This window comes from Elephantulus edwardii, unplaced genomic scaffold (genome assembly GCF_000299155.1).
Source record: "Elephantulus edwardii isolate Elephantulus edwardi_28Jun2011 unplaced genomic scaffold, EleEdw1.0 scaffold00099, whole genome shotgun sequence".
Lineage (NCBI taxonomy): Eukaryota > Metazoa > Chordata > Mammalia > Macroscelidea > Macroscelididae > Elephantulus > Elephantulus edwardii.
Genome location: NW_006399849.1, coordinates 2,544,871 through 2,559,388, shown reverse-complemented (window position 1 = coordinate 2,559,388; position 14,518 = coordinate 2,544,871).

Sequence of the window (14,518 nt, the reverse complement as noted above, 5' to 3'; positions counted from 1 at the left end):
TAGAAGGTCCCATTTAAGAGGTCCAATGAGATGTACTTACTTTGAGTTTCAGGATTTCTGATTAGATACATTAGCTTTAACATGAGATACTTAGGAAAACTATTAATTAAACTTTCATTATTTGTTGCTTTTGTTAGATGCCATCTAGTCAAGTGTGACCCACAGCAAACCTATGAACAACAGATCTGAACCCTGTCCTATTCTGTGTCATCCTCACTCTTCCTAACACTTTAGAGCACATTGCAGCTGTCACCATGTCAAATCATCTTGTCAAGGCTCTTCCTCTCCTCCTCTGACCCTCTATCTTTCTGAACTTCATATCCTTCTCCAAGGAATAGCCCTTCCTTGCCCCTCCATGCTAGAAGTATGTGAGGCGAAGAGTCTTCATCCTTGCCTCCAAGGAACACTCTGGCTGCACACTTCCAAGACATATTTGTTTGTTCTTTTGGTTGTCCATGAGATGTTCAGCATTCTTTTCCAACACTACAGCTCAAAGACATCAATTCTTCTTGTGTCATCCTTATTAATTGTGATCAGAATGACCAGGGTCAAGTTAAATGAAGTTTTTGACAATTTCAATCTTTCTTTATTATGATGTTGTCTATTGTCCAGTGGTAAGAATACTTATTTTCTTGACATTATGATGCAATTCATATAGAAGGCTGTATTCCTTGATCTTTTGCAAGAAGTGTTCAAGCCCTCCTCACTTTCAGCAAGCAAGCTGTTCCATCTGCATAACACAAGCTATTGATGAGTCTCCCTCCAATCCTGTTGCCTCGTTCCTCTTCAAAGAGTCAAGCTTCTTGAATAATTTGCTCAGCATACAGATTCAATAGGTACGGAGAGACAAAACCCTGACACTCTGCCTTCCTAATTTTAAACCCGGTAGTGTTCCCTTGCTCTGTTCACACAATGGTCTTCTGGTCTCGGTATAGTTTTCTAATGAGCACAATTAAGTGCTCTGGAATTCCCATTTTTCTCAATGTTAACTATAACTGTTATGAACCACAAAGTCAAATGCCTTTGCATAGTCAATAAAGCATAAATAGAAATTCTTCTTTATTCTTTATTTTTCAGTGCTTAAAGTGATGCTTTAATATTTTTTAATTTTATTTTATTAGAAATTTTCTTTATTCTTTACTTTCAACCAGGACCCATATGACATCAGCAATGATATCTCTGGTGTCACAGCCTCTTCTAAATCCTGCATGAACTACTGGCGGTTCTCTATCTATGTACTGTTATAGCTGTTTCTGAATGATCTTCAGCAGCCAGTATGCTGGCATGTGATATCAATGATACTGTTTTACAGTTACCATATTCTGTTGAATTACCTTCTTTGGGAATGGGACATATGAATCTCTTCCAATCCCTTGGCTGGACAGCTGTCCTTCAAATTTCCTATCATAGAATGTTGAGCACAAGTCAGTGCTACATCTGTTAATTATAATAGTTCCATTGGTATCACATCAATTCCTGGGGTCTTATTTTTTGCCAATGCCTTTAATGCAGCTTTCATTTACTCCTTCATTACCATTAGCTCCAGTTCATCTGGTATTTTATGAAATTTTTCAGTGTCAGTCAGTTTTTTCTAGTACAGTGTTTCTACTTACTCCTTTCCATCTTCTTTTGATGTCTCCTAGGTCATTCAATATATTGTCCATAGCACTTTTCAATATTGCAACTAGAGGCTTAAATTAGTTTTTCAGTTCTCTCAGCTTGAGAAATGCACAAGTTCTTCCTTTCTTATTATCCAATTCCAGCTTTCTGCACATTCAATTATAGTATTCTTCTTTATCTTTACCAGCTGCCCTATGAAATCTTCCATTCAGTTATTATACTTTGGCATAGTATCAAAGAAATCCAAAGTCTACATAGAAAAAACACCTTCTGCCATCTCAAGGCTCACTCAAGTCATCTTCAACTTACTTACAACCTGATAATTTGCTTCAAATCAATGGAGCATGAAGCTGATAATGGAGATAAAGTTCACTGTATTCCTTACTATCACTTTAGTGGCCCCAGGTCTCTAGTCTGAAATGATAGGTTTATTAAGAAATAGAGCAACCTCAAGTAACCAGAAAAATTATGGTAAGCAGGAAATGTTGGTGAAGGCATTGCAGCATCACTTAAGAAAGAATCTGTTATAACCAAGTTCTGTCCCCCAGTAGTTTGTATGTTTTACTTGAACTTGGAATGTGAGAGTATTGTCATTTCTCCATTAATTGCTGAAGATCCTCGTATCCTTTGAAAGAAAAGTTTGCATAGCTCTCTTGAGGCCTTCCGTACTTTGAATTGCCCAGGGAAATAATTTGGTCTAAAAAAATCAGGCCATTTTCGAAAGGAGGAACAGGGATAATTTGAAAGGTTGACCAGATTTATAATGTCACCATTTCTCATTGCCATATGGTACATTGCTGTTGACAACAGCATGTGTATGGTGGTACAAAACATTCATTCCTTTAAAAGCAATGTCTTTATAGATCCCAATACCAGCACAATCTAAAGTAGCATCAACTCTGGTGTAAAACTATTCAGTAGGAAGTATCTGGGTCAATAGACAATTACTGCCTTTGCTTTATATTCTGTCAGAAGCCACTCATCTTTCACTACCAACACCATAAAAAGCAGAAGAATGTTGTGTTAACCTGGTTGTTTTGCTCAGACCTACCCCATCTTCCTCTTAGAGGCTACTTTAAGTTGGTGGTGGTGGTTGTTTGTCGTCAAGTCAGAACCAACCCATAGCTGACCCTCCAGTGGGTTTTCAGAGGTGGGGAGGACACTGTCCCTCCTTAGTGCAGCTGGTGGACTCGAACTGCATGCCTTTGAGATTTCAGTGCTTCTTATCATAGGGTCGCTATGAGTCGTAGGCGACTCGACGGCACATAACAACAACAACAACTTATCACTAGGCCACCAGAGCTCTCACTTTAAGATAACTAGTTAATATTCTTTCCTGCTGTTGTAGTATGCCTTTGTAACAATTATTAATATCTTACCTCCTGGCTCCAAGTTTTCCCTTTATTGCCTGCTCTGCATTTGGAGAAGAGCCCTGAAAATATTTCTTCTCAGGTAGCTAGAGTAATGTTATCCTCCCTCAATAGAAGGCAACGAGAAAGAACAGTGAGACACAGGAAATTTATCTTGCAGGTTCTGTTGTTCTTCTCTCTTCAGGCCTATGGAGCATGGATTTATCTACAAAGTTCATTACTTTTAGCCCACAATTTCTGTGGTGCTCAGATCTCACAGCATACAGGTTCAGCAACATTCAGCATGCAATCATAAGTGAAACTCAGTGGTCAACAGCACACACCTCCTTCCTGTAGGAAATTTTCCCCAGCATATAACTTCATAGTGAAGTGCCAGCACTTTACAATTAAAAAATTCCGCAGGCAGTTCCCAGAATAATTTTCCAGTGAGTGACCTTGACAGGCACAAGCCTTGGAGAATATACCCCAAGTCCCCTAGAGTGGGTCTGCAGAGAGTTCTGAGGCATGAAACTTCTGTGAGCTCCTCTGCCATTTAATAAGCCTTGGTTGCGTTCTCAGCAACTGCTCTGAAAAACAGCCCGGTAGGAAAGGAGCCGTTTTTGAGGTACTTTCTCAGTTCTAGGGTAGTGGCTGCTTTTCATATACTTTAGTCATATATTTCTTAGAAATATTTTACCTAGATGGATCTTACCTGAAAGCAGAGAATGCCAGAAGAATGTCTATCTGTGTTTCATTGATTATGCAAAGACATTTGACTTCATGGATCATAACAAACTGTGGCTGACTCTGAGAAGAATGGGAATCCCAGAACATTTAATCGTGCTAATGTGAAACCTATACTTGGACCAAGAGGCAGTCATCAGAACAGAGCAGGGCAACAGTGCATGGTTCAAAATTGGGAAGGGTGTGCATCAAGGATGTGTCCTATCTCCATACCTTTTCAACCTGTATGCAGAGCAGATTATCCGAGAGGCTGGGCTCTATGAGGAGACACATGACGTTAGGATTCGTGGACGATCTATCAACAGTCTGCGTTATGCAAATGACACAACCTTGCTCGCTGAAACTGAGGAGGACCTCATGCACTTACTGCAGAGGGTCAAGGACTGCAGCCTTCCGTATGGAATGAGGCTCAATGTCAAGAAAACAAAGATTCTCACCACTGGACCAATTGGTAGCATCAGGATGGATGGCGAAGAGATTGAGATTGTTCACAGCTTCAGTTTGCTCAGCTCCACAGTCAACACTCATGGCACCAGCAGCCAGGAAATCAAAAAATGTATTGCGATGGGAAAGTCTGTGGTTAGGGACCTCTCTAAAGTACTCAAGAGCAACGGTGTCTCTTTGGAGACGAAGATGCGCCTGATACAGGCCATGGTCTTTGCAATCACTTGTTATGCATCAGAGAGCTGGACAATCACTAGGGAGGATAGAAGGAGAATTGATGCCTTTGAGCTGTGGTGCTGGAGAAGAGTATTGAATGTACCATGGACTGCCAAGAAAACAAACAGATTCGTCCTAGAGAGGGTTAAACCAGGCTACTTTTTGGAGGTAAAGATTCTGGGGCTTCGTCTGACATACTTTGGACATGTTGCAAGGAGAGACAGGTCTTTGGAGATGGACATCATGCTGGGTAGAGTAGAGGGACAGCACAGGAGAAGAAGACCCTCTATGAGGTGGATTGATTCAGTGACTGGGGTAATTGGGATGGGTGTGTCAGAGGCAGTGCAATTGGCACAGGATAGAGCAGTGTTTAGGGCTGTTGTACATAGGGTCGCTATGAGTCGCAAGTGACTCAACGGCACATAAACAACAAAAATTAACCAGTTATTATTAATTCTTTATATTGAATTTACCCTATCCAAATTCTGTCCCCCTTATTCAACTTTCTGATCTGGTGTTGGTGCTACTGGTGAGTCCAAGTTATCTACTCAGAAAGATGGACTTGGAGATTAATTTGACCATGTCCATGGGCTTGAGTATGGTATTGAGCTTCTTGTCAAGAAAAGTGAGATACTAATAATATATGTGAAGCTCTGGCGGTATAGTCCATAGCGTTATGCTCTGCTAGGCCAATGGTAAGCAACTCTGGTAGTTTGAACCCACCAGCATCTCTGTAGGAGAAAGATAGGAAGTCTCCTGTCATTAAGATTTACAGCCTTCACAACCCAATGGAGAGTCTCTAAGAGTTAGAATTTACTCAATTATTGTGTGTTATTTTGGAGTATATATATATATGTATATATATATATCTCATACAGTGGTATCACAGTTAAGCTAATCACTATGATTGTTTGAGTAACAACTGAGGCAAGTGCTATAAGGTCTGTGATACATGACAGGTGTTTTGGTTTTGTCTGTTTTATGGGTTGTTTTGCTCGTTTGTTTTTTTAACAGAACAAGTAATACATGTTGGAGAGGCTGTGGCAAGATAGGAACTCTTATACATTGTTGGTGGGATTGCAAAATGGCACAGCCACTCTGGAGGACAGTTTGGTGCTTCTATTTGATTGTGGTTGGACATCTGGGCTTGTTCTTGTGATGATGAATAATGTTGCTATGAACATTGGTGTACAGCTGCCATTTGTGCTTCAGTTCTCATTCTCTCAGAGTATATTCCAAGAAGTGGAACAACTGGCTTATATGGAATTTCAAAGTTCAGCTTTTTGAGGAAGCTATTTGCTTTCTTCATGTATACTTTTAAAATTTATTTATTAATTTTAATGAAAGTTTACAGAAATTTTGGACTCTCGTTCATTCATTGTTGCACACCTTTGTCCCTGCCCACCATTCTCCTTAGTTCACTTTTCTCTTTGAAAAGTTAAAAAAAAAACCAAAACATTGTTATACAGTCACCCACCCCCCTCCCCAGTCCACTTGTCCTCATAGAGCCCAGCCTCTCGGATAATCTGTTCTGCATACAGGTTGAAAAGATATGGAGACAGGACACATCCCTGGCGTACGCCCTTCCAAATTTTGAACCATGCAGTGTTTCCTTGCTCTATTCTGACGACTGCCTCCTGATCGAAGTATAGATCTCTCATTAGCACAATCAAGTGTTCTGGGATTCCTATTCTTCTCAGAGTCAGCCACAGTTAGTTGTGATCTACACAGTCAAACAACTTTGCATAATCAATGAAACACAGATAGACATTCCTCTGGTATTCTCTGCTTTCAGTTAAGATCCATCTAACATCAGCTACAATATCCCTAGTACTATGACCCCTTCTAAACCTAGCCTGGACTTCTGGCAGTTCTCTGCTGATGTGCTGTTCCAGTTGTTTTGGGATAACCTTTAGCAGAATCTCACTTGCATATGAAATCAATGATACTGTTCTATAATTGAGAAGAACACATTCTAGGAGAGGGACATCATACTGAGAAATATGGAAGGCTAGAGAAATAAAGACTCTCAACAAGATAGATTGACACAATAACTATCACAGTGAACTTGAGCATGATAAAAATTGTGAGGATGGTTCAGGACAGGGCAACGTTCTGGTCCTTTGCTCATAGGGTTGCCATGAGTTGTAGGTGACTTGATGGCACCTAACAAAAAGAAGAAAAATAACATCCTTGGAACTCTCCCTACTTTTTCTTCACTGTATGCTAAGTATGACCATAGGGAATCAGTCATTGATTCCCCCCTCCCATTTAAATGGGGATGATAGGGTTATGGAGTAGCAGCTTTCAAAGCAACATGGCCACGTATTCCATAAAGGAAAACAGACATATTAGTAATTAAAATAGTTTGGCCTACAAAGATCTTTAGAAATTGTTGATTGTCACTACGTATCCAGAAATAATATAGATTTACAGTTTGTTAGGTCAATTACTTACCTTTATAAAGGGAAAAAAAATAAATTTGGTACTCAAAAACTTGATTGAAATATTACATTAGTGAGTCATAACCTCTCTTTCAGCTTGCATATTTAATTCAATTCACAGACTCAGAGCCCCTTGACAAATATAAGATTGAGTTTCCTTGAAGAAGGATTCCGTACCATTGCCACAAGTATATGCCATAAATCTTCCTACAGGTATGCTCTGAAGGGATTTTCTGCCATTTACTAGTGTGACTGTGCACCGGGAAAAAGGAAATACCCAATTTACTAAGAATTACTAAACACTAACTCTGATCTGATGCTAATTCATGGAAGCCCAAATGCCACTGTGACCCGCTGTGTAAACTGGACTTACATTAATCAGGTGATGGATGGACTCTTAGCTCAACTTGGACTCATAGTGAACTAAGTTGGTCTCAGACCTCACTGCAATTATTCTACCAGTCACTGAATATTTAATTAGAACAGTCATATTTGTCAACTAGAAAAAAAAACAACACGCCACATTAGCTTTTTGACCCCTGTGGTAAGATGTTTCAGAAGACCTAGAATCTTAGGAAAAATGCATCCCTAACTAAGCAGAAGGGGAGCTCTGGTAGTGTAATCGACAGGGACTAACATTGTTAACCCCAAGGCCATTCCTTTCCAGTGATCTGAATACACCAAAGGCTCCTCAGGAGAAAGAAGGGAGATAAATTGTGAAATTTACAGCCTCAGAAATCAAATGGAAGATCAAAATATCAGTAGATTCTGACTTGGCAACAATGAGGGTTTGGTTGTTTGGGTTTTTTTTTTTTAATAAACAGATCCCAAGTTTGACAAAGCTTATTATCATAAGCCTAACGTAAAAAGCGGCTAAACTATTTGCCTTTCAAAGACCATGTGGTTTAGAAAAAAGAAAGAAAGAAGGAAGGTTAATAAGACCTCCCTCTTGCTATCAAGATAGTAAACTAGAAGCAATACTGAATCCCTGGGGGAATTTCTGAGATTACTATCACCTCAAAAGGCTTTTAAAAATTACAGAAGTGATAATTCTCATCACATCCTCATTTCACTCACCAATTTGGTAGGTGCAGAAATCAGACAGAATTTTGAGAGTGTCTATGCATCATTGTAAACATAATACATTTACAACTGCAGTCCAAAGTATAGAATTTTTGCCAGAACAAATCAATACAGCCCTGGCACTTGATATGCAGTTCCTAACTTGTGTTTGTTTGTTTGTTTCCTTAAATGCTTCATGTAACCCTTGTAGGTATGACAGCTGTTTTGAGACTATAAGGAAGAAAACAAAATTTAAAGGGAGAAGAGCAGAAAGAGAAACAGAGCCTAGGTTTTTTAATATTCTTGATGAGCCATGCTACTATGTGTAGCAGTAGGCAAATAAATCCATACATAGGTTTTCTGTTGTTTGAAAGCAAATGCAACTATTATTTACACACAGTTTACAAAAGAAGAGGATGGGCTCTCCTCAGAATAAGCAGAAGATGGCAGAGAAATCTGCCAGCTGTATAAGTAACAGGGTTGTACACACAGCTCCAGAAAGGCAATGCTCTAAATTACAGATAACCTCAAGGCAAAATATCATGTGCAACTAAAATCTTGCTGAAGATTATTCAGAATTTACTGGAGTAGTACATCTCCACAAGGAAATGCCAGAAACTCAAATTGGATTCAGAAGATACCCAGGGATGAGGGACATCATTGCTAATATCAAACTGATCTTGGTGGAAAGCAGAAAATTCCAGAAAGATGGTTACCTGTGCTTTATTGATTATGCAAGGACATTTGACCATATGACTCATAACATATTATTGTTAACATGGAGAAAAGTAGGAATCCAAGAACATGTCATTTTGCTCTTGGGAAATCTATACATAGACCATAAATTGGTTGTTCAAAGAGAACAAGGATATATTGCATGGTTTAAAATACATAGTGTGCATTAGGGTTGAATCCTTTCCTGATACCTAGCCAATTTGTATGTTGAGCAAATAATATGATAAATTTGATTATATATAGGAAAAGGGATGTGGTAATATAGACTCATCAACAACTTGCATTATGCAGAGAACACAGCATTACTTATGAAAAAATGAAGAAAACTTGAAGATGAAAGACTACAACTTTCAACATGAATGAAATCTCAACATAAAAAAAAACCAAATTCTTCACAATTGAACCAATAGCCATTGTCTTAATAGATGGAGAAAAGACTGAAGTTGTTATTGAATTCATTTCGCTTGGACCCAGAGTCAGTAGTCATTAAAGCAGCAGTCAAGAAATCAAAAGGTAGGTTGCAATGGGTAAACTTGTTTCCAAAGATTTATCCAACGCTCTAAAGAGCAAAGATGTCAGTTTAAAGACTAAGGTGTACCTAATCTAAGTCTTCATATTTTCAATTGCTTTCTATACATCTAAAAGCTGGACCAAAAATAAGGAAAACTAAAGAATAATTCCTACCTTTAAACTGTTGTGTTGGAGAAGAATACTGAATATGCCATAGATTTCCAAAATAATAAATAAGTCCATATCAAAAGAAGGGATAATAAACATTAGCTGTGTTTAATTGACTATTCAAAGGCATTTGACTGTGTGGATCACAACAAACTGTGGCTAATTCTGAGAATGGGAATTTTAGAACACTTTACTGTACTTATGTGAAAGAATCAAAAGACGAATTGCATTGAAGAAATCTGCTGTAATGGGCCTCTCCAGAGTGCTGAAAAGCAATGATGTCAGTCTAGATACAAAGGTGCCTAATACAGGCTACGGTCTTCTCGATTATGTGTTATGCTGCAGAGAGTTGGACAATGATTAAGGATGACAGATGAAGATTATGCCTTCGAGTTGTGGTGCTGAAGAAGAATACAGGACATACCATAGACTGCCAAAAGAAAAAAAATCAGTATGTCTTGGAGAGGGTAAAATCAAGTCTCTCTTTGGAGACGAGGATTTTGAAGGTCCACTTAACTTACTTCAAGCACATAGCCAGTTTTTGGAGAAGGACATCATGCTCAGAAGTGTGGATGGACATCACAGGAGGAGAAGATCTTAGAAGAGATGGATTGATACAGTAACTGGGGCAATGGGGTTGGTATGTTGGAATTAGTGAGACTGGAAAATTGATGCCTTTGAACTATGGTACTGGAGAAGAGTATTGGACATATGATGGACTGCTAGGAAAACAAACAGGTTTGTCCTGGGGAGGGTGAAACCAGGCTGCTCCTTGGAGACAAGGATTCTGAAGCTCTACCTGACAGAGTCTGGGAATATAGTAAGGAGGGACCATTTCTTGGAGAGGAACATCATGGGTGGAGAGATAGTGCAAGAGAGGAAGACCTTGGATGAGAAGTAGGTATGTCAGAGAGAATATCAGAATAACAAACAGAATAGAGCTGGTTCAGAGCTGTTTTTACATAGGGTCTCTATGACTCGCAAGTGACTCAATGGCACATAACAGCAGCAATCTCATATAATTTGAGCACGTTATCAAAAGGAGCCAGTTCTTAGAAAAGGATATGATTCTGGGAAAGGCAGAGGGTCAGGTGAAGACAGAGAGAACCTCAGCGAGATTTATTAACACAGTGATTATGACAATGGGCTTGAACATGTTGGAAATTGTGAAGGTGCTCCAAGATAGGGCAAATTTCTGAACTGTTTTTCATAGGATTGTTAGTTGACTCAAAGACACATAATAACAATAACTAACAAATAGAGCTTAATCTTGACAAAAATTATTATTCATTTAAGTTTACCCATAAACAGCTAGCCAGTTTACCTTTAAGAGACAATGTGCTTAGGGAAAAAAATTGAAGCTGAAAACAAATAGATTAGTACAACTTACAGCAATTATGCTTTATACAATAGAACAAAGCACTGCCCTGTCCTGTGCCATCCTTTCCATCGTTGTTAGATTTGAGCCCACTGGTGAAGGCATGCATAAATCATTTTGTTGAGGGTCTTCCTATTTTTCACTGACCCCCTACTTTACCAGCATGATGTCTTTTTCTAAGGGATTGACCCCTCCAGATTATTTATTCAAAGTACATAACACAAAGTCTTGGCATCTTCACAACTAAGGAGTATTCTGGTACTCAGACAGATAGGTAGTAGATAAATGAGAAAAAGTTAAAATATAAATGAATAAAACATTTACATGTAGAGTGACATGTTTGCAGCTATATGCCAAAGATGCAAGAGCACTCTTATCCCTGGCTAACTATGACAATCTGACTTGCTTTAAACTTGCTTTATATGATTGCTTATCATGTAAAAAGATACCAGAAATAAAAGCACCTTGGAATAACCACTACCTTGGGAGTCCTGGGAAATTGTAAACTCACAGAGTATGCAAAAATTCCTTTCTTTTATATTTGGTTCACCTTGAGGGTTCTTAGATCAATTTGCTTGTCAAATTTGTATTCTTTTTTTGCAAATGACTTTTCTAGCAGATTAGCTTTGATTCCCACCACATGTTTAAGAGTGAAAATATAACTAGCTGGGTAAACAACTCATGAAGAAATTGGTTAGTTTTGCCGTATCACCAAGTTTAAACTGAGCAAATGTAGCAGGAGATAATGATAATCTCACTACCAGGGGAAGAAAAGCAGAGAATGCAGCTCTAGTCCTCCAAAGTCAAAGATTTCTACACCAGTAAGACCAGAAATAACAGCCACAGCGGACATAAGACAGAACTGACTTGGGACTGCTGCTGTCCCGTGCAGCTAGAGTCAGGGGCCTTCACATAAGCTTTCTGGAGGACTCAGGGAAGAGACTATAATTGGCAGGAATAAGAGATTTGGGATATTGGGCTAAAGCTGCAAGATTGAAGCTGAAGGGCCTATGAGGACATTTGAAAAAATTGTTCAGACTGAGAAATTGTCCTGTTACCCACTTGGATTGTTAACTGTTAATTTCCCCAATAAACCCCATAACTTTGGACATGGTTTTTTGAACTGTATGTGATATTCTTTGCAATGGATTTCAGTCTCAGAAGTAGAGCAGTTCTTGGGGAAGGAGATCATGTTTGGAAAGATGGAAGTTCAGGGTAAGAGAGAAACACCCTCAACAAGATGTTGACATGGTGACTACAAAAATGTGCTCAAGTATATTGATGGTGATGAGGATGGCATAGGATATAACCAGGCTTGGATCTGTTGTTCATAGGATTGCTTTCTTGAGTGGAGATGATGGGTCATGGAGGCACACGACCATGAACATCTCTCTGAAAGGGCCAAAAGGAATGAGACTTTAGAGCATAAAGTAGGTATAGAGTCCACATCCCAACCCCATGGTGTCTCTAGAGACACATCAACGGCAAAAGATTCACTTAGGCATTGCTGACTCACAGATTCACTATTTGATACCAAGAATGGATTTATTAGAGAAGTAAGTTGGAGAGTGAAGGGGGCAAAGAATGTCACCCAATGCAAGTCCAGATTTTCTGCCCAAGTTCCAAGGCACAATTCCTCAGTTAGTTCAGGCTCTGGTTTCAGTTCAGCAGTCAAATCCAAATCATTCAGCAAATTTTGTCTCAGAGCAGTTACAAGTTCACTTCTCCTTCAAGTATCCAACAAGAACAACTGTGGCCTTTATTTCAGAGCTTCTCTGCTTCCAGAGTCTCTCCACTACCAGGGTTTTATTTTCATCAGAGTTTTGCTTTAATCTCCTTCAAGTCTTGCTTGCCTCAAGTATTGCTCACCTCAAGCCTTCTTGCTCAGTGTGGGAAGCACTCTTTCAGTTATCCTATTCTTACAACTGCTGGTAATTTTTAAGACCTCACTGATTTGTAAGATCATGCATCTGCCACTAAGGTAGCTGGAGACCAGAGGGGGCTAACTGTAACAGTTTAAAAAACAGCTCACTTTTAGACCAACACCACAGATGTTATGAGTCACAGTCAACTTGACAGCTCATACTAACAAAGTAAAGCAATATGATTGTTGTTGGAATTAGTGTAAGTAGGGGTGGATATATGAAAACCATGCCTAAACTTATGGAAATTAATTTTGAGTTGTAGATGTTGCCAATGGGGACTGGTCCCCTTTGTGAAGTTAACAGACTCAGCCAACCTTACAATGTTCATAGTCTTCACAAGGATTAAGAAGAAAGGTGAGTAGAAAGCTATTATACAGAACAAAACTCAGATTCTATTACAAAACCTAAGACCTGTAGCTTTTACTCTAGTGTTAGGACACTGAGAAAGCAACCTTGCAGAGAGTGAAGGAGCATCTGAAGAATGTGGAGGAAAAGTCACTGAAGTCAGAGCTGATATTACGAAAGTGTGTAATCTAATGGCAGAATGTATAACTTGATTGTGATGCAAATAAACTAGACTGTGAGACTATGAACAGTGACATCATGACAAGGCCACTTGGTGGAAAAGAGCTGAATGATTGCAGAATTATGGGATATAGGCCGCTAGCAAAAAACAAGATCTTGTGTTTTCCCTTATCACCTATATTGTATGCTCTGTGGCTTAGAAAGCAGAGGACCATTTCCTCTGACGTCATTTTATTCTAAGACCCAACAAAAGAACTCTGCTAAGAGGCAGATAGCAACAGTATTTTGCCATTCCTCATCAAGCAATTTATCTGATACTTTGAAGGTGTCAGTAAAACAGAAAAAGTATCCCAAAATATTCTATGTCATTTTTTGAGATTTTAATGAAAGAGAAACTTTAATGAAAGAGAACTTGGATTTCCATTCATGCACAGTTGCACATTTTCCTCCCTGCCTACCCATCCCCCCCAGTTCACTTTTCTCTTTAAAAAGAAAAAAAAGTATTTCATTCTTATACAATCCCCACCCCTTAGATCTAGAAGTTATAGAATACTGGAGCACCACAACAAGATAAAGGTAAACAAGCCAATGGCAAAATAGGCACAGGATATGTACAGACAATCCACCAAAGAAGACATTCAGATGGCACACAAACAGATGAAGAAATGTTCAAAATCCCTAGCTCTAAGAGAGATGCAAATCAGAACAACTATGATATATCATCTCACCTCAGTAACAATAGCAAAATTCAACAGAGCAGCAAACAACAATTACTGGTAGAACCCTTATTCACTTTTGGTAGGAGTATAAAATGGTCTAACTACTATGGAAAGCAATATGGTGCTTTCTCTAAAAGTTGGAAACCGAAATGCCATTTGACACAGAAATTCTACTGTTGGGAATATCCTGTCATTTTAAGTAAATTGTCATTCATTAAATTCATGATAGATAAGGAGTTGTCTGGCTTTGTTTAAATTGCCATTAGAAGTCAGTTAGAGTCTCCTTCCATATTTGTGCTCCCACTCCTTTGTTCACATACCCATGAATAACTGACAGGTGATGGTATTTGAGTGTATATCATGACAGTGTCATGTCTCTGACTTCATATTACAGCAGAACCACCGAAAACACCAAAGAAATAGTCTCACATCTCAAATCACAAACCAATTCAAGCCCTTAAATATTATACAGGCCCTACACATATATGTATTTTTGCCTTTGAGAAATATGTTGCTTTCTCTTATACTTAATTGTTAATTAAATCAAAACAAAAGAATTTAACTTCCTCCATAGCCACTGGTGAGAGTCAGCGCCCAGAGCCATCAGGGGCTTTAAGCTCGTTGCCCACTGCTGTGGTGTGGACAGCTGAAAACCAGGCCCTGACAGGCACCTGGGGGG